At 36.6% G+C, this 22619-nt stretch overlaps 1 long non-coding RNA gene across 1 annotated transcript in view; it reads right to left on the reverse strand.

The window, feature by feature from the left end:
- The window catches only part of LOC113097148 (uncharacterized), a 73683-nt gene that overhangs the window by 40766 nt on the left and 10298 nt on the right, over positions 1–22619 (reverse strand). The window lies entirely within an intron of this gene.

The raw sequence follows: 22619 nt of genomic DNA on the forward strand, positions 1-22619 counted from the left end.
AACAGCTGGGAAATAAATTGCATGTTGCATGTTTATTTTAGATAAATTGCATGTTGATTTTAGATCTGTGTGGCAGTGGCAATATAGAGTAAATTAGTCAATACATCCACTGCTCTCTTGTCTCCTCTGGGTCTGGGACTCTCAACAGTGTTCTGTGCTTGTCAGTGCAGCCAAAGACAGAACAGTTAGCATGTGTTGCTCAAACTTTCACCATGGCATTAGAACTGGTACAGCGTTTTTGCTTGCAAAATCAAAATGAAGATTGAAGTAATACTACGTATAATGAGATCCCTCTGCCACGTCACCAAGGGAGTGAGATCTGACGCACTCATTTTCTCAGATGCATGCAGAAAAAGGCTTAACAAACATTCACATTTCCTTGGTTGGTAGATTCAACCGGGACCTGATTACAGCACTTAAAATCTGGAAAAGTCAGTTTTCATTATATGTCACCTTTAAAAGAAGAACAGGTGTTTTCTTTTACTCTCTGGTTTAAAGCAGCACCATTAACCACTACTGAAATAGGTCAAAAGGATCCAGATCAATCAAGTTCTCGCCCTTCCCAACCCTCCCTCTCTAATCGCTTCCACTTTCTTTCTCCGATTTCACTCTCTAACACTATTGGCGTGCATGTCTAATCGTGAATGAACCTCCCTACATTGTGCCACTCTGGCTTTTAAAGGTGATCCATAACATAAAAGAAAAAAAAAGCAGTCAAAATACCTGAAATCACAACGAAGCCCTGATGTAGCTTTGTCCATTGTGTGTGACACAATAGTGCAGCAACAGCATTCAGACGGCCCCTCGGTAGCGCGGACATTGTTCATTGCGCTATTCACATGACAGCCTATATTCAGGCCGTGCTATTCATCCTGTCTGCCTGCATCTCCTGATTTATTTCACAAGGTTAATACTCTGATGGATTTTTGCTCAGGCAAGGACGAAGATGCCAGCTGCACATCCTCAATCACAGCAGAAGGCCCCCTTCCCCTCACTCCATCACAGCAGCTCCTGGGTTCTGAGATGGAAACAGGAAGGGATGCCACATGACTGTCTTCTAGTTAAGGGAAATTGGACAAAAAGGTAGGATTAACCCATCAGGACTGGAGGAATGTACACTTTAAGACTTTTCTGCAGCATCAGGCTAGATAGCCTTACCTACTTGCCTTAAAATTTGTTCTAACTGACTGAGTCTGTGTTGTGTTGTGTTTTGCTGTACAGCATTTTCACTTTCAGAGTAGAAACACTTATCTTGTGGTTTAGGAAAGAGTGTTAACCTCAGGTTTCTCTGGACGAATTTTCAACTGCAATAACTTGAATGTAATGCTGCTAAATGACAACTTACTAATGCACCTGTTAATCAAAGAACCACCAATCAAAAGTTTATTTATTTTTTGCTGCAAATATGCATTAAATTGATTAAAAGTGACACTAAAGACATTCATTTCAAATGAACTTTCTGTTCAAAGAATACTGAATAAATGTATCATGAATCAGGTGCGTTTACTTTAAGGATGAAATTATATTTTGATTGATATTTGTATTATTTTTTAGGGGTTCATGCTTTCAAAATGCTACAAGTGAATTTAGGCATCACAATGTTAAACAAAAAAAAAATATATATATATATATATATATATATTTTAACATTGGCAAAATCAGTGGTCCTAGAGGCACCCCAACACTGCACGTTTTGCATGTCTCCTTAATCAAACACACCTGATTCAGGTCATCAGCTCATTATTAGAGACTCCAAGACTCCCAAGTATAGGTCTCTGCAGGAAAGTAATGGGAGTTACCAGATCAGGGTGTTTTTACACCATGATACATGATTGGCTGACGTCATAGTGATGGTAGGTTTAGGGGTGGGGTGGGGTGGGGTTGGGTAAGGGGGATCATTTAGATTGCATGATTTAGAAACACCCAGCAGTTTGAAAACACCCACAAGGTGATAAACGCCAGCTTTTGCTCTGCAGAGAACTAAATCTCCCAAGACCTGAAATTGGTGTTTCACAGAAAGGAGACAAGCAAAATGTGCAGTGTTGGGGTGCCTCCAGGAACAGGGAACCATTGTGCTAAATAATACATTTAATAATGTAGTAGTAAGTATTACAATGTAAAAACAAAAGAAAAGAGCATTCAAATTTCCCTCATCTATATCTATCTATCTATCTATCTATCTACAGTAGGGGTGTAACGGTACGTGTATTCGTCCCGGAACTTTTCGGTACAGGGCTTTCGGTATGGTGCACGTGTGTACCGAATGCAATATTTTGTGTGCGGAACATAGGTACATTTTCGTGTTTCCAAACGAACATATTAAGTGGCGTAAGTCTCCACGTTCAGCGCAAATCCCGCCCTGCAGCTGATTCTAAGGCCGGTGACACACTGGCTGCGTGGCGTGAGCGTGGCGTTTCTGCTGCATGTCAGTTGCGTGACAGCTGCTTCACGTTTTCTGTGTCTTTACACACCAGAATCGTGCGCTGCTGCTACTGTAGGTGACATAGAAGGAGACCGCCGACAGACCAGGATCTTGTCTGAACATAAATATAAAGCCTACTGATAAAGGACACCGTCAACAGTATTGGCGGCAAAATAGACTATGTTTGACAGGTGCAATATGCCAGTGTGTCAAGGTTTTCAAAAGGGATCACGCGAGTGTGAACATCACTACAACTAGGAAAAATCTATTGTAATTCAAACTCAGCTCCCGTCGGCATTTAAACAGACCTTTGCTCTTAATTCTGATCGGTCCAACGCAATAATGAAATCTGAGCAGGTCTAAAAACTGAAAGTGTTGATGCTGCACTTTACACTTTGGAAAAGTTATATATATATTTTTTTAAATATGAGCAGGCCTACAAGCTGGGATTGGTAATGCTGCACTGTAATCATGGTTATTTATTTATATTTTTCATTATATTTTACTATATGATATTGGTTTGAGACTGAGAGTATTTTATTTAGTGGAGAACTTTGCAGCAGTATTTTAATTCTTATTCTTTTTTTATTTTATATATATATTATTAAAAAGTATTTTTTTTAAGTGTCAACAAATTGTAAAAAAAAGTTTATAGTAATAAACAACCTGCAGTTTAATGTTTGCATTTCTTTTCCTTACTGTACCGAAAATGAACCGAACCGTGACTTTAAGACCGAGGTACGTACCAAACCGTGATTTTTGCGTACCATTTAACACCCCCAATATACAGTATACAAATAACTGGGGTGGCGAATGTTGGTCCTGCAGAGTTTTATAATCAAATCCACCTGAACAAGCTAATCAAGGTCTGCAGGGTAACTGGGAAGCAGGTGAGTTTTAATTAGGGTTTGAACTGAACTCTGCTGGGTTGTGGCTCTCCAGGACCACAGTTCGTCACCCCTGCCATATCTCATGCATCGCTATAGCATTTATGGTTACACAACATATGCACAGCTATACAGCTTACATCCGTAAGTGTTAAACACTGAGTTACAAAGCAGTGAATTTATTTGTCTTGACCTGTATCATCATACCATAATCCACCCTCAACATATCACTCCAGTAATATGCAGTGAGTGTTGTAAGAGCAATTACAGAGGTAATCTCCATATTAGCATAAAACACATGCTTAAGACAGAGCTCACTCAACCATATCCACACCGAAATTCTAGACACTTTACTCCACATAATGTCATTTTCCACAAGGTTACTCTTCCTGCAGTGTTCTTCTGGAGACATGGAGAGAGAGAAAGAGGCATTAAGAGAGAGATTAGGGAGGATGTGACGGGTTTAGAAGTAGGGACAAATATTATAGATTAATGTGTTTAAATTTCCATAGCAAAAATGAGGTTAAAAGGCCCTCAAGTCTGTGAATTCTACATGCTGTTCGCCTTGTTTGTGCATCAGTAGTTTTTGTTTTTTGTTTTTTTAGTTGTTAAGTCTGTGAATAAAAGCAATGATGGTATTCCTCTCAACAGTAAACAAGACTGTTTGAGGTTTAAGACCCTGGCAACAGAATCAAATAGTTCTTTTTGAAGAGCCCTGCAGCTGATGCCAGATTTCTCCAGAATGACATTTGGTGGAGGGGCAATTAAGGAAACACTGAAACAATGGAGTTTTCTTTCATTTAAAACCATATCGCCCCATAACTCAGCAGTAATCGAGAGAAAGAAGATGAAAGGAAAGCCCGGAAACAGCTGGAGATGAAGAAGAAATTTTGGAAAAAGCATATGATCCATATGTATCCCCACTTTATAACATTGTGTTTAGTGTTATTAAATCTAAAAACTAACTGTTATATATATATATATATATATATATATATAGGAAAGATTATAAAGTGTTTATTAGTAAACACATTATAAATGCTGACTTGGCAACTAAGTTGAAGTATTAAAATGATTTAAACTGAAATAAAATATGAATAGAAACTATAAAAGCCCATACAAATTACTAAAACTATATTGAAAACTGAAAAAAAAATCGGAATATTATTTAATACTACATTTGTATATAATATAAATAATGATAACACTGTTACATATAGGAAAGCTGTGACGTAGAGCTCAAATAGTCACTGTATAAGCAGTTAGATCAAATAAATGAAACTGAAGGCCAAAGACAAACCTGACAGCTAAATAAATCTGTATTTTATCATCATTTTCATAACTATATGAATCCATCCACCCTAATCCAAACACTAAAAGCGCTCTCAGTCTGTCTGACAGAGATACTCTCTCTTCCCCACGTCTCACAGAGACAGGAGTTTCTCTCGGGATGTGGGTGAGATGATTGCGAATCCCTTGAAGTGTCAGCTGGTGAGAGAATCTCTCTCCGCTGAGAGCGAGAGACCCCACAGGAGAGCTTTGCCCCTCACCTACATCTTATCTAACAAACCACCAGAGAGACACAGCTAAAGCGCGGCACACTCTGGGGGCTGGAAAACAAGAGAGATGGCTGTTAAAATAGCACAGTCACTCAGCTAAAATTGTGTGCATGCATGATGAGATGAGAATTATGAAAAATCAATTCATTTGAAATAAAACCGGTGGTATCTATATTAAACTGTCATTAATAGTCTGCTTACGGTAAAAACGATCAGTTAAGTTTAGAGTTAAACAGCAGCTGTAGACCAAAAATTCACCATAAAAAAATACAGTGACAATCTTTTAATTGTATAACAATAAATGTTTTACCCTAAAATGTACTGATAAGTACCAGAATAATACAAGTAGGCAATATCTACACAATATTACACAAAGACAAAACACCATCTGGGTAAAAGATGACATTACATTGCAAATAATGCAATTAGCATTAACTTAATAAAAAAATATGTACTGTATATAACTGAAGAAAAAACAAAACTGTTTGGACATCACACGCTATGAGAAGGTGTGAGAAGGCTATTTCCGAATTTCTGCTTGTTTTTCCAGAAATACAATAGAAAAAAAAGGGTCATACGACAACAAAAATCGCACCATGTAACCCGCCTTTACTGGCTTACTTGAAACCAAAAATATATTTAGTAGACAAAGGAGCAGCTTGGACATCTATCTAAACATCTCCTTTTGAGTTACATGCAAGAAATAAAAAAAGCAGAAAACGTATTCTACATTTCTCAATCTACAGCGCGTATGAGCGTATTCCAGGTGTGCACACATGCAAGAAGTCTTTTCACTCCAGACTGACTAGTTTGCTATCACAAACTGCGCTGATGCAAGATGAGGTAATATGTCTGCCAGACAAAAGAATTTGGTAATGCTGAAACTGGAAGTAACAATGCAGAGATGCTTAAAATCACTAAAACCACACAATAATCTGAAGCAACAGGTGGGAGAATCGCAAACCTGAATTGCTAGAGAAGAAAACATGGAGCTCTGTGTCTTAAGGTGATGATGCACCGGGCAACTTTTTGGGCAAAGCTGCTAGGCAACATAACATGTAGGTTTTGCAGTAATGTGCCTGTTACAGCCACTGCCCTGTGTACAAACCCAATGACCTGTGTTTTATCCAATAGCCTATTTTTGCAAACCAGCTTTAGGATACGAGTCTGAGCTCAAAGTACAAGCTCTGATTGAAAACACCATTCACTGCTTCAGATATAGTCATTACCCATGGCACTCTAGCCAGACATACAAACACACACATTCCCAAAATGAGCTACAAGGCTAAAAAGCTTTGTTTAAGATATTACTCATAGGTATTAGACCACCCACAAATCCAGTTAATGGAACAGCTAGGGTTGATTTACTACCACACAGACCACCAATCACTGGCCTCTTCTGCTGAGAGGAGTGTGTGAGGAGGACCAGAGGGGATGTGAGTAACTGCAGCATCATCCATTAACATGTACAGGGCCACACAGACCCCACAGGATCCTGCACAGTCCCCGGGGATGAACACAGACAACATACTGATGCAGCACTGGGGAGATTCTCTCTTCCATCACTCCCTACCAGTTCTTTTGTAGTAATAGCTTTCTATAGAAAAGAATATTTATTTATTTAGAATTAGAATTATTTTCTTGGTCATCAATATTATGCCTCAAATGTTGCTGATTGAACCCAGAATATTTCTTTAGATTCAGTCAATATTCAGGGATGCACATACGTTTTTAAGTTCACTGCACATAGTGTGACCCGTTAAATATAATTATAAAAAAAATAATAATTAATAACAGTAATAATAATATTGCACTTAATTTAGTTTTTAAAATAAAATAAAACTTGATAATACTATTATATTTTTAAATAAAATGAGAGTATTAAATATAAAATATAAGTATAAAAAATACAATTATTTTATAGCACACTTAATATATATATATATATATATATATATATATATATATATATATATATATATATATATATATATATATATATATATATATATATATATATATATATATATATATATAAAAATTTGTACAATTTTTAAACCCAAAATTAGCAAGCTTTTATTTTGGCAGGTTGCCGGCACTGGCGGTTTTGGCGCAGATGCAGTGTACAGCCTAGATTTATGCATTCAGTTCGAATGGAAATCCTATATTACAGTTAGTCGACCTAAAACAGTGCATTAACAGCCATGAACCGTGTTGTTGCACAAACAAGCGATCTGAACATATTTATCTTATTTACGTATGCGCCCCACTTATGTGCACCCCTGTAAATATTCCTTGTCTTATTCATTAATTTCAGTCCGCTTTACTGAAATGGCATCTAATTTCATTCTACAAAAACAACCGTTATCGACAAAAAAGTGTCAAATCAACCAAACATTCAGTCATATAGTAAACATCAATATCAACATTTAACAAAAGGATAATGTCAAAGAAATCAAAAAAGCCTTTTGGTGAATATTTTTGTTCATTTGAGAGATTACCACCACTTCTTACCAGGGCGAGCACACTGAGAATGTAGAATTGGGTGCTATGTGAAAGACACAATGCTAATCAGAGACACCGAGCCAAGTCCATCCCCTGGAGGATGTGTGTCTAAAACAGCGAGTGTGACAGAGATTGGGGAGCTCAGGGGTTCCTGGAAACCATCTAAAGCCTCATTCCTCCGCTCGATATCTCTTGCTTCTCCTCCTGATTCCCCTTCAGCGCTTCCGTCCCCCAGGGTCCATCGCTATTCACAAGACTCAGTCTCTCATTGGCTCCTGCTTGGTCACAGCTTGGATTTACCTGCTTCAACTTTAATCTGCTTTCTTTAACCTAGAACGCTGAGGCTAGCTTCATTCCTGAAACATGCACTTAGTTTTCCGCTCTGTGATATTAAGAAATGAAGGGAGGGCAAAATGTGGAATAAATTTACATGCATTAAACCAAAGGATGAGCCACAACACGATCCAAAATGTTTCCATCATACCTCCAAGACATATGAGGTCAGTGTCCGAGACATTTAATCGGTCTATTCATAGATCAAACTACACTAGAAATATCTTATTGGCAGACTCAAGTAGACGGTAAATGTGTCAGTACAGTAAAATACAACGGAAATGGCCTTTTTTTAATATGGTAATGGTAAATGAAAATATATGAAATACACCAGCACTAAATTTCATAAGACTATGTGATAAATTGGGCGATGAAGGTATGTGTAGGCCTGTTTTCTATTATACCTACACTGTTCCTTTCTCTGCATTGAAGCCAGAATCCACCTACAACATTACCTGATTCAGTCCATCTGTTCTATCCCAGCAGCCCTCAGCTCAGTGGGTGGAGTCAGATCAGTGTCAATCAAAGTGCTTTGAGAGGCAAGAGATAATGGTGTGACTGTTCACTGGTCCTCAGTTTAAAAATGTTTTGGATTCAAAGCTTTGAACTTTTTGTAACGAGATATGATGTATAGGAGGAAGTATTTGTCAAGTCTTGTCTGGAAGGCATCCTGCATTTACATGCAAAATGAATTTCGTAAACAAATCCACCAAAATAATCAAGTTATCTGTAAGATGCAACAGCATATTTGCTCTCCTCTACTACATCATATTTTTTTGCTTCTCCTGCTTTCTCATCTCGCCTGCCGTCAGTCTTCCCAAGCCATTTAACAGCAGAACAGTCATTAACCAAACAGCAGGGTTGCTATGGGAACATCACACTGCCACTCATGACCAGCCGGCTGAGATGGAAAAAATATGGATGCCAACTGGGTTGCAAAAGTGTGTACCCGCAATATTTATAAAAGTAATACAAACAGAGGGCAAAACACTTATTCTAATAGATGCATATCTCTCCAAGCCCTCTGTCATATCTGCTCTCTGTAAAGTGAATCCACTGTTTTTGCATCATTAATGCCGAGAGGAGCAGTGATGCAAATTATAAACTATGTCTGTGGGGAGCAGGTAAGTGCAAGGTGTGTTTAAATACTTCATTATCTTGTATACCTGCATTAAAACGCTCGGTTGGTTTGTTGATGTTTATAACTTCTATAATTAAATATAAGTGACCCCTTATAGGAAACATTATATTTATGAATAAAAATCCATTTAATCTGAGGAAAAACATCATGACAATAAAATATTTTGTTTCCATAATTAAATAATTCGCCTTTATATTGTCACTGTACTGAAGCCAAACAATTTTTTTATAATAAATTACAGAATTATTATAATACATTACAGAATATTGTACATATGTACACTACCATTCAAAAGTTTATGGTCAGAATGTTTATTTCTATATTTTTGTTCAGAAAGGACAGATTCAATTCATCAAAAGTGACAGTAAATACTTTTACTTATGTTAAATAATAATAGTAGAAAACTTTGAAAAAATATTGTTTCAGCACAACCACTGTCAACAACATTAAAAAAATATATATTAGAAAAGAAAATCTTTCTTGAGCATCAAATAAAGATATTCGAATGTTTTCTGAAGGCTTCTAAAAATTAAATTATATTTTAAAACATTACATTTAAAGTAATTATTTAACTTTAAATTTGAATATTATATCACAATATTACTGTTTTTTATCAAGTAAAGGCAGCCACTGTTAGCATAAGAAAAAAAAAAAATTATATATATATATATATATATATATATATATATATATATATATATATATATATATATATATATATATAACAAATAAAACATACTGATGATCGCAAAGTTTCGAAAAGAAAAAAGATTTTAAATTCACGTTAACCTTCATAACAGAAACTTCATAAATGTCATACAACAGAAACTATAGTTTTAATTTCCATTTAAAATTTCATTTCATCAGTAGTGGGGTATTGAAATCTACCCTCCAATACAGATTTACTTGCCATCAACATTATCAAGCATTACCACCACACACACAGACGCATTAGTGAGTGAATAAAGTGCTTACAAACCACCATTTTCTCTTCTCTTTCACAGAGATTCAACTAAACAAGCTGAAACATCAGCCTCAGGCCCTCTCCAGGGGAGAGAGACCAAACATAATCCCCCACAATCCCCTTGGGCTGACTGGTAAAGCAGAATTCAGTCGTGTGGCAACCCAACAGTGAGAGGAAAGTGAAGGAATATTTTATAATGGAGCCCCACTGGTTACTAAGAAGAACATCTAATAGTTGGGCTCAAAAGACTGCCAAAGCACAATGTTAAAATTGTAGAGGATTACACTGTACAGTAGATGAAATACTGGCAGCCCACTTCAGCACGAATGAAAGAGAAAGAGCAAGAGCACTTATGCACTTCAGCAAATGGTTTAAAGCAAGTAACTAGTCACATTTTGTGCAAGTGCACCGCATAGTTTTCAACAAAACCCAAAGGGCCCTCGTCACCATTATGATTTAAATAGAGAAGAGAAAACATGATTGACAAGTTCTCAGAAGTGCGCTCAGGCAAACTGCACAGCACCGGCCGCTTGAAGCGAAAAATATGAGTCAGTCACCAGCACTTTAGCACCTAGAGAGAATCCACTTAAAGACGCTAAACACCACTCATTCAGAGCAGACTGTCAATTCATATCAAGAGCACACAAAACCAATTATACTGTTGTGGAAATTACAACATGTGAGGCTCGAAATAAAATAATAAATCAACACAGCTGTTGCTGTCGAGCCGCAGCACTAGTGATTCACCCGCTGGCACGTTTTGTTATCTGAGGTCGTGTTGATCAAAACAAATGTGTTTTAGCCTACATTTATACCATCACCTTTACCACACACTGGTTAATGGGACGAAGGGAAATAATTATAGAGAACAACTCATTGGTTTTCGTTGAAATGAGCTGTACTCAGGAGAGACTCTTTTTCACCTCTAGGCTTTTTTTAACCAGTTCAATCAATTCAAGGAAATGGATAGAATGTGACAGTTCTAGGTCCTCAGTAGCAATACCCCCAAATTAATGGCAGACATGATCGGAAGTCAGAGTAAACAGTGTCCCAAATATAATTCAGAGTCATAAAAGCCACAGATCTGAATTAGGGTCAAGGACAATCAAGGGCGAGTTGTGGTTGCACAAGGCCCAAGGGGACCAGCCACCTCTCCTTGCTGGAAAAAACCCAGCTTAAGCTGGAATCTGCAGAACAAAGATGCTGCTGGTTATTGGCTGGTCAACCAACCAGCATGTCCCAAAAAACACCTTGACCACTTTGAGCTGCATGATCACAGATGATGACAAAATAAATCCTCAGAAATCTAGGTTAAAACTTATTAAAAAGGTTTTTCGGTTATCAAAAATTTACGCTCTGCAGTCCTGTGGTTTCACTTTTTTTTTATTTTTTATACAACTGAAAAAAATGTGTTAAATTTAATGTTATGAGGGTTTAACCAAGCAAAAAATTGTTTATTTTTTTTAAAAATACACTATAATTAAAAAAAAAAAAAATTGTTTTTGAAAGAAGTCTCTTACACTCACCAATGCTGCATTTATTTAATCAAAAATAAATAGTAATAATGTGAAATATTAAAATTATTTAAAAACAAACAAGTAATTCATTCCTTGATGGCGTAGCTGAATTTTCAGCAGTCATTACTCGTCCAGTCCTTCTGAAATTATTCTAATATGTTGTTCTGGGGCTCAAAAAGCATTTCTTATTTTTATTTATGTTGAAAATAGTTGTGCTGCTTAATATTTTCATAGAAACCATACTACATGTTTGTTTTTCTTCAGGATTCCTTAATTAAAGAGAGAGTTTAATGAAAAGTAAAGCATTATTTGGAAAAGTATTTTTTGTAACAACATACAAATCTTTACTGTATATTTGATTAATTGAATACAACTAAAAGTTTCTGAGCCCAAAATTAAGGTAAATGTAATATAAATGAAATGCATTAAAAGATTTGTTCACTTCCAGAAAAAAAATGGTCCTTATAATTTATTCTCCCTATGTCATCCAAGATGTCTTTCTTTCTTCAGTCCAAAAGAAATTAAGGTTTTGGAAGAAAACCTTCCTGGATTTTCCTCAGTAGTGGACTTTAATGGGAGCCAATGGGTTGAAGGTTCAAACTGCAGTTTCAATGCTCCATAGGGCTCTACACGGACCCAGCTGAGGAATAAGTGTATTATCTAGCAAAACAATCATTCTCAAAAAATTAACACCTTTATTTCTTTTCAACTGAAGAAAGATGAGACGTGGACATCTTGGATGGCATTAGGGTAAGTAAATTATCAGGACATTTTCATTCGGGAAATGAACTAATCCTTTAAGCTGCACCACATGACATTGACAACATCGACTAATTAGGCCCTAAATGGTTTAGCTCCGGCGTACTGTACCTAACTAGCCTTATACCACGTTACAATCCATCACGCTCCCTAAGTTCACAAAACTCTGTCTCAGATGATGCTAACCCTGAAACAATAAACAGACCTAACACATATTGCTACAAGTGTGACAGCATCATATAATAATTGCTGTTAATAATGTTCATCATCTGGCTGACTACGTCTTGTATGAATTTTTCAGAAAAATCCTGTCATATGCGAACAAACTGACAGTCACCACTGATAAGCTACGTACTACTAAATATTGTAGAAACATAATTTTTTGTGAAGTTGCTTTGCAGTGATTTGTATCGTAAAAAAAGCGCTATACAAATAAACCTGAATTTAATCCACTAACCTTGCCTTGGTATAAAAGGTCAAATTAATAATTATTATATTAATAATATTTATTAATATAATCTTCTCTGACATCGTTTCCATCAGTAGGTACAGTAGCTGGTCCAACACAGTCTACCAGCTCTGCCAAACAGACAATAAATAATGTGCCACGAGTAATATGCGAACACATCTCAGCATTCAAAGCACAGACCCAAAGTGAAACCACATGAAGTCCAAAATGACGTTCACTTTCCCATAATCAGTGACTGTGAGTTTGATTTTACAGGCTTAAAATCTTTTCCTTTAAGCGAGACACAAGCTTGCTTTATCAAAACACACTCTCCATTCAGAATAACTGTTCTTTGTGCCCACACAGAATGGAGGTCTTTTTTTTTTTTAAGTATTGAATTGTGGGAGTACCTGTAGGTGGTCTTGCATACCCGTGATCTCTTCTTTCAGAGGTACAAATGCCTGCAAATAATACCTTGAGGACATTTCTCCCGGGGTGAGGACCTCAAACCAAACAGACTTGTACTGAACCTTGATTGAACCAACAACGACTCAAACGACGCATGTTTGATCCAAGGGAAGCGGAGGGAGGTTGAAATCAAAAAGAAGCTGGTCGAATTACACGGCCTCTGGTACACATAACCATGTCCATGTGTGTTTGTCTGGAGTGTGTTTTCTGCAGGGGTAGCAGAGGGAAATAAGAGCCAGGAGTGACTTATCACTACAGGAATGTATAAGGAGACAAGAGGGGGATGGATGGAGAGCCTGCTGAGAGGCACAGACACAACCAGAACATACTGCTGAGAGAAAAGACAGGAAAAGAGGGGAAAAAGGTGTGGAGAGCTGAAGTAACAGAACAACAGAAGTACCACTTCATGTTTTTGTTCACACCTTCACTTACGAGTTCTTTTCTTCCAGACTGCACTGATGATGTTATGGAATGTTAAGGCATGTGACCATTTTATAGAATACCACTTTTAAAATTTTAAAAACACATACTTGCATAATACAAATATTAAACAGTATTATATGGGTTCAAAAATCTTCTCAGAACCAGATGTTAAAGATGAAATGTTGATGCAATTTTTTTGTTTTAATTGCATCATTAAATCGTCCTTATATTCCAAACCCTTTCAAGTCATTATTCGCTTATTTTAACTTCTAAAAGCAGTTTTCAACCATTTCAAGATTTAGAAGACTTGGACACTTTTATATCCTTCTGTCATTTCTTTCAAACTTGACAAGTCCAGAGCCAATTAATTGTAATTACGTGGAAAGCAGTAAGCAGAACATCTCCTTGTGTTCTAAGAAAGGTTTGAAATAAAAGGAGGCTTGAGTAAATGTTATAAGGATTTTGATTTTGATTTTTTTTTTGGTTGATCAGCTTATTTAACCTCAAAATACATGCTTTTTGACAGACAGCATCTGTACACATGTTCACTTCTTCCCAAGCTGACAGCAGAAACAAAGCAGTCGAGGAACATGTCAATCAAACAGCCTTCATTCAGCAGAAGCAGCACAGAGCTAATGTACGTGAGTCAGTGCGCCTTCAGCTTGAGAAAGGGGGCTAATTATCACTGAATAGATGATGTAAAGGCATTAAAGATTAATAAGACTTTATCAAACTTTAAATAAATGTAATATTCGGTTCAATCATGCAAGGTTTTTTTCCTCAGTGAGGCCGAATCCAATCACTTCTCCTCTCAGGGGAAGGTTGAACAGCTGTCTGCATCCTTAAGAAACATCCTCCAGCTGCAAGTTCACTGTTAATCAGACCAGTAACCGTACCGCATTCCCTAGAGAACTGCTGTTACACTGCTTCTTTTACAGTCTGCTCCTGTAGAATGAGTTTGCAAAAATACAGCTTTCCTACATCAATTATACTGATTTTAGGTGTTGAATGCAATGAGGCCCAAAAGAGCGTGAAAAGAAGAAAAATCGATGGATCAGGGATCAGCTAGGAAGTAATACACTGCAAAAAAATTACATTTTATTAAATAATTGTTTGTCATTCTTAAAGCAAGATAAATCTACTTGGGAAGCGAAGTTGTGTAAGAAAATAAGACTTTTCCACAGAATATGTCTTATGTTCAGTTTAATTTTCTTACCGCATTGTTCAAAAATTATAAAACAGCTTTTCAGCTGTTCAAACAGCATGATGCCAAGGAATCAGGAAATAAAAAAATATGCAATCACCCTTTAGGTGCAAATAAGGTACAAAAGTGCACCTCTTAAAAGTGCATCACCCTAATGAGAGCTTTTGTACCTTTCTTCTTTTTTTTCTTTTCTAAAGAGTGTGTGTGTGTTTTTTTGGGAGGGTGCAGGTGTATGGGAGAGCTGCATGAGAGGGGAAAAAGAAAAGAAAAAGAAACACACCGAAATTAAGAGAAACATCCATTCTAATGACTAAGGCATGTAAGATGAACATTTATCCTACAGGTTCACAGTCCAGCCTCACAGCCTTGATGGTGTACAGCTCAACCGAAATGCAAAGAAGACAGTGAAATGAGAGGAAAACCGGTTCCTTCTGATCCTACAGAGTAACGGCGCCCTCCTCTGTAAGCATGGAAAAGAAGACGCAGAATTCTTAACAAATTTATCACAGACAAATATCTCATTTTAAAATACACATTCTCCCAAAATCAAGCTTTTATACAAATTTGGTCCTTTTCTCAAATTGATAAATCAATTAATTAATAATAAAAAAGGTCCATGTTGCCCCCGCGGAGCATTTAGGGTAACTCTAATGTAAAAAAAATAAAAGTAAAGATTTATAAATAAAAACAGTAAATCATGCACAATCCTCATGTCGTATATTTATAATACGACACGACAGCATACCCACACAATATCATTATGCTAACAACATATCACTGTGCAAACAGTGTTATTTCACAGAGAGAAGATAGGCTATTATGTATAAATAAACTATTAGCATAAAATACAAATTATGGTGAGGTGCATTATGACAATACTTTTAAATAAAAATGCTGAGACAAAAACCAGTGTGCTATTGGCAGAGAGGCTAAATGCACAACCATCCACATCTGCTCAAAGAGTGAAGAGTGAAGATGGTCTGTTTGTGGTGTGCACTTGACCTGCTGTGTCTGAGCTGCAGGGACATGCTATCTGTTTGAACTACACACCGAGGGAGGGGAGGCAGGGCACTGGGGGGACCATCTCCAGCATCCTCTTAGTAAATGAGATCAGACTCCATTTCAGAAAGGCTCATGGCTACTTTAAGTATGCCTGTGTATCACACATATTAAAACATGAAATAAACAGATTAGCACTTCAAGATGGACATGACTCATGCCTGTATATAATAACGCTAACATGAGAGTCAAATGTTTGCCATGTCTTCGATGCTATTCTGAAATCACTGACCTTTCATCTGACATGTTTGGGTGGCATTTTGAAAAGGGCAGGTGTGACAGTAAGATCTTTGTGCATACACAAATTCAAGTATTTAGCAGCAGTTCTGTCATGTTTTAAACAGTCTCAGAACTTGTAGGTTTAAAAAAAACACATGTGGATTCACCTGTCTTTAAAAAAAATAGTCCACCCAACAGTTAAGGCCACAATGCCAAGGTTGTGTGTTCATGCATATGTATGAACTGATCAAATCAATATCTTGAAAGCATTGTAAGTCACTTAGATAATGTGCATAATAGCATAAGTTGAATATAACTATCATTTATTCACCTTCACGTTGCTCTAAACCTGTCAAACTTTCTTCTGGATGGATGGATGGACAAAAGAAAGAAGGTACAACAGGTTTAAAATGGCAATGAGTGTGACTAAAAGACATAATATAAATGTTTGCGTTAACTATATCTTTAAGGTGTCTAAGAAGATGGTTAATATTTTTAAAGGAGTCTAGTGCCTCTTTTTTATTGTATTGTACTATACCGTCCTCATCTGAACGCTCTTGTTCGAATAGGCACAATGGATTGTAGACTCTATGATTGGCTAACAGACAACATCCTTCATAGATGGATGCATAAATGTATCTATACTCAGTACATATCAAGCTGTAATAACAGAAAAAGCAATAGTGAACTCTTAATTAAAACAGTTGCTCACAGTTGTGTGGTGCATCTAAAAATCTTTTCGTTTCTTGTTTGTAAACAAAAAATAAGGTGAACAAAGGACCAAGTTCTTACTGGTCTGGCACTTCAATGTTCGCCTCCATTATTTACAGTGCATGCATGAATCAGTGGGTGGGGCTAAACAGGCAGTGATGTAGAAGCAGGCGTTGATCATCTTCTGCGGAGGTGGTGTTTAGTCGCACTATTGCGTCATAAAGTGGCACATTCCACAACCTGTTGTTTTGGCAAATTGGTTTTTAATATAAGCTTTTTTTAGACTAACAAGAAAGTTACATTTTTATAGTACAGTTACCTCTTATATGTCCAAGTTCATGACCCCTTTAAGTGGTGATATGGATATTGTGGAAGTTACTTGTTGCATTTTCCTCACAATTGACTTTCTTGTATTGTAATTAGGACCTTCAATATTAAATGTTTTAATGCCATTAAGACAAATGAAATACTTACACACTGTCTGTGGTACAAACATTAAGGAGAAGGGCATCATAGCACTTCAGCCTAATTTTATATCCATAAACGCAACCCAAAATTAAATATTCTGTCATCACATACTCCTCTTCATTTCTTTCTAAATTCACTAAAACGCTCAAAGGTGTGTCATTATAAATATATGCGGTGCAATGCTAACCAAATACTGCGAATTTTTCAAGCAAAATGCAATGTATTGCCATTGTACTGAATTCAACTAACTGAATATTCATTAAATTATCCCCTTTGTATTCTGCAGTAAAAACAGTTTGGAGTGACATGAGGGTCAGCAAATGAATTATCCCTTTAAAGAGGAAGTGAATGTGTTAACATGTTAACTACAAAAACAATTATGAGAATTAAACATTTTACTTATTTGACAGCCCTAATTATAATGCAGCAGACCTCAATTATAATGCCACAGTGCATCAAATAACACAAAGCTAACCAGGTTCAATGTAAGAAACCTTTATGAAGTTTTGAGGAGTGGAGGTTTTAGAGTCACACACACAGAAAGCCTGAATTGGTGTGCAGGGACCAAGTTCTTATATCCCCTGGGAGCTTTCTAAACAACAACTAGGCAACATCAAGAGAACCCAATCTCCCAGAGTAGCGTGGCAAAGATCAGTCTTCCTGACAGTGCTGAAAAGACAAGCTCTGACCCCATCATACACACCGAAAAAAGAAAGAAAGAAAAAAAACAGCACGGAGCAAACTGCTGTAACTAACTGCTGTAAAAGCCACCCTTCCAAATCACATGGCCAGACGTCTGTGACCATCCGGAGGTCATGGTTTGAACACAGTGCTACGGTGTAAGGGTGCTCCGTTTCATCAATACTGAACCACAGATCATCCCAGCATCCATGACAGCAACTAAAGGCGTGACGGCCTTCAATTAGAGCTATTACATGGTGGCAGGGATCAATATGGTGTTTGCCATGAAGGACGGGGACAGAGGAAGGATGAATCTGGTTGTCTACAAAGGTAGGGGCAAGAGCAGGCCTTCAGGAAAAAGTCAAAAGTGCAAGGTCAACAATCGCATGACAATTTACATGTTTTTTTTTTTTAAGCATTTAGCAGTTAGTTTTATCCAAAGCTGTACATTTCAGAGTTGTGAAATGCTTATATTATATTAAATATTCTAGGTTTATAAATGTTAAATTATTCAGTCTTTCAAGTCTGTTACACCACAAAATGTTTAATATGATTTTAGTAAAAAAAAAAAAATAACATGCATGATTAACAGAAAAATATAACTTTTTTATTTTAAGCTTCAGATTTTTAACGTAGATTAAATTTGCATCATTTACTTCCATTGAAATTGCCTCACAAACACTACGGTAGTTATAAAGCACTTGTATCAAACGATCATGCATGACTGGCATCTGAGTGTGGGAATAAATTCAAGCAGCAAAATGCAGGGTTTATGACAAACGGTCATGCCGAAGCAGCCAAAACCTTTCCTTTACTTTAGCCAATTTGCGTTATTTCTCTTAACCTGTCGCTAAGAAACAAGAGTAGAAAGAAAATAGCCTCGTTTAGCAATAAAGCCAATCTCCTCCCTGGTTGCTAAATTTGCTTTGGGTGAAATAGAGCCAGAGCTATTAATCTTGTGCAGAATTAATCATTTCCGATGAGTAATTTGCACGCAGCACCCCGTCTGCAGGCTAATAGGAAGCAGGGCGGGGAATTAGAACAGACAGGCTGACGCCTAGCGTGCATCCCATTTGGATAAAGGCACTGACAAGGTGGCCATTAGTTTATGTCTTTAAAACAAACAAGGACAAGCATTAGAGAATTAACACTAATTCCATGTTAGATATGAAAAGGTTGCATTTGCTTAAAACTATCAGTTGGTCCTGAGGCGCAAATTCACACTGCTGAGAGTTAGACACATGGGATGAACACCCAATGGATTATATTAAGTATGAAATAAATCTACAGCAACAAAAAACAATAGTACTTCTGATCTATTATATTTGTCCTTCATGGTCCCTAAACTCTCATTGTATCATTCTTCATCCCCAAATGAGAATCTTACTAAACCAGATTAGTTCAGTCTCTTTGGTTTTACAAATTCACCATGTACTGTAACTAGGCCCAACTGAGCTAAGCGAAGCACCTCTACATCACTACACACAAGCTAAGACTATGCAATTCAATTGGTGATAAATGTGAGGATACATGTGTTGTAGATCATAGAAATACAAAGCATGAAACAGACAATACATTTCCTCAGCATTTAATCTAATTAATTTGAATCTTACACACACACACAAATGTATGTATTAAAGTGATATATCTTATACATATAAAAATAAATATATGATTTCTGAAGGATCATGTGACACTAAGGATTGTAGCAATGGCTGATGACAATTGAGCTCTGCCATCACATAAATAAACTGCATTATAAAGTATATTAAAATAGGAAGCCGTTATTTTAAAATGTAATATTTCACAATATTACTGTTTTTAGTTTATTTTTGATAACAAATAACTTTAAATTTCAAAACACATTGCACGATTTTAGCAATCCTATAAGATCACTGCATGTCACACTGTGTGACATGGATTTAATAAATAGGTGTGAATTGTCTGATGATGACACCTATAGAGTGGTGGAACCATGATGTCACTTTTTAGGCAAAAACCCGGAAGCAAGTTAGCATTTTAGCACTTCCGGGCCATTGTCCCATTGTCCCAGAGTCAATGTTTTTTTAATGGGAGTATGGTTAAATCCCCTAACATAAGGTCCATGGTTCACACAAGCTCAAGATATTTGCTTAGGTGTGATTCTGGCCCATTCTTCCATTCCAACAGTCTTCAAATCTTGAAGATTCCATTGGCCTCTTCTATGAACTCTAATCTTTAGATCTTTCCATTGAGTTTATATTGGTTTCAAGTCAGGTGATTGGCTGGGCCATTCTTGCAGCTTTATTTGCTTTCTCTGAAACCAAATGAGTGTGTCCACAACTCTCAACAAGCTTCAACATGCTTTTTCTTCAATAATAGAGTCTTGAGTGGTGAGCGGGCATACAGGCCACGGTGGTTGAGTGCATTACTTATCGTACTTATAATTTTCTTTGAAACAATTGTACATGCTTATTCCAGGTCTTTCTGAAGCTCTCCACGAGTGGTTCTTGGCTCTTAGAAAACTTCTTCTGATAATTCTTTACACTTCTCTGTCAGAAATCTTATGAGGAGCACCTGGTCATAGCCGGTTTATGGTGAAATGATGTTCATTCCACTTCTGGATTATGGCCCCAACAGTGCTCACTGGAACATTCAGAAGTATAGAAATCCTTTAATAACCAATGCCATCAGTATGTTTTGCAACAGTAAGGCTGTGAAGGTCATCATGAAATGCTTCTTGTGTGACACGTTGGTCATAAGACACCTTTTTATAGGCTGTCAGCTGGGACCGAACCAACTAATGTTAATTTCCACTGACAAGGGGCAGGACTGCTTTCTAATTACTGAGAGATTTCAGATGGTTTCTTGGCTTTCCATACCTTTTTGCAGCTCCCTTTTGTTCATGTGTTCAATACTTTTTCCCTGTGTCATTCCACTTTATTACACAGAACTTAATTTCTGAATTTATTTGTTTTGCTTTCTTTGTATATATGGATTAATTGGATTGTTACCGACATCAGGTGAAAATTTTATGTCTACAGCACCTTTGTATGTTTCTATAATATTTAGTAGTAGCTTATCATATATATATATATATATATATATGTATGTATATCTCAGAGTGTCAATAATCAATGCTGTTTTTAAGTATACATGTGCATAACTATACAAGAGATAGCCTACAAAGAATCAAACATGACATTCAAGCCAATCACTATGCTTTCAATTCGGCAACGTCTGGTGTATGGTAAAGATAAACCAAGATTTAGAGTCAAGATCTTTAAATGATGATAGGGGAGCAGAAAAAAAAAATCTTTCATTTGAAAGTAAAATCACACTGTCAGTTTCCCCAGCACTGTAAACACAGACACAGTTACTCTAAGTGAAGCAAAAATGTTTCTCTGTAATAAGAGATCAGAAGAAATGTAGGTCTCCTGTGATTTAAGCAAGCATTCAGTTAATCTAATTACAGCTGAGTGTTACCAGTCTTTTGTTATTTTGGCACTGATGGGAACAATAGCCAAAGAGTAACATTCTATTAGCAGAGAATACTGAAAACTTTATCTGTCATAATAGATTTAACACAAAACACAAAGCACATCTTTGATTAGTTCAAATCAGATGGTCGATTACATATGTCTTATGGTGGATAAGGTTGCATGAATACAAATTATATTACGAGATTGTAATCATACTTATATTAGTGTGTGATCCTGCTTGTCATTACAGTCAGCAATGTAGGAAAGTCAAGCGAAAAATGGATACTCTCAGGGTGGTATAAGAAGTTTAGAAAGCAAGTAATGAAAGCAATAACACAGTAGTTTAAGAGTAAATATTACGGCAATAAAGATAATCAAACACTTCAGACTATGTATTGTAGCTGTGTATGTGTATATTCACAGCCAGTAACTATATTTACATGGGGATGTGATGTAATTTCAGCATTTACATGGGTGTAGTTGATTTTATACGCAAATGGCCTATTGTTTTAAGACAAATACAAGGTTGTGTGATTTTAATTTCTATCCAAATCTCATCTCTACAGTAGAGCTGCAATTTGGCATCCTAATAGTGATTATTTTTATGTATATTCAGTTCACTAAACAAATCAAGCATGTCGTCCTTTGTAAAGTAGCAGTCATTCTAAGATCAGTGTACCAGCTCTGAATCAATATAATCTCATCCAACCGGACATGACAGGCGGAATATTCATGAAGCTAATTAATTCAGTTTCATTGTTTTCTGATGTTTTCATGTGCAGTAGAACCAGTTATTATGCTAATGCAGCTAATTAAACATTTTGCCAAATCGCTAGAGTGTTTCCCAACAGTAAATTGCATACAGGGAAAAATATGTAAAAAACCAGTTTTCAAATGGTCACAACTCAATTCAATAAAATGTTATTTGTATAGCAATTTTTACGATACAAATCATTGCAAAGCAACTTTACAGAAAATGTTTCTATAATATGTAGTAGTAGCTTATCAGTGGTGACTCAGTTTATGTACATATGGCACAAATGTACGGGGGGAAAAAAAATCAAACGTTAAAGATGTAATCAAACAGACAACAAACACTATTAACAGCAATTATAATGATGCAATCAAGCGTTTGGCAAAATTTCGTAGTTCTGTATGATGTTTCAAGGTTAGCATCATCTGAGGTCCTCTGAGGATCAGCATTATCTCTTCTCAGGTGTTCCTGATCCAGACTGGAGCTTGTTTAAATCCTAGTTTACCACGCGATGTGGTAAACTAGGATTTTTTACTAGCCGCTGCATTTTGGACTACCTGTAGCTTGTTTATTGAAGATGTAGTACAACCCCCTAGCAGTGCACAATAGTCCAGTCTAGAGGTCATAAATGCATGT

Source organism: Carassius auratus, unplaced genomic scaffold (genome assembly GCF_003368295.1).
Source record: "Carassius auratus strain Wakin unplaced genomic scaffold, ASM336829v1 scaf_tig00216123, whole genome shotgun sequence".
NCBI classification, from domain to species: domain Eukaryota; kingdom Metazoa; phylum Chordata; class Actinopteri; order Cypriniformes; family Cyprinidae; genus Carassius; species Carassius auratus.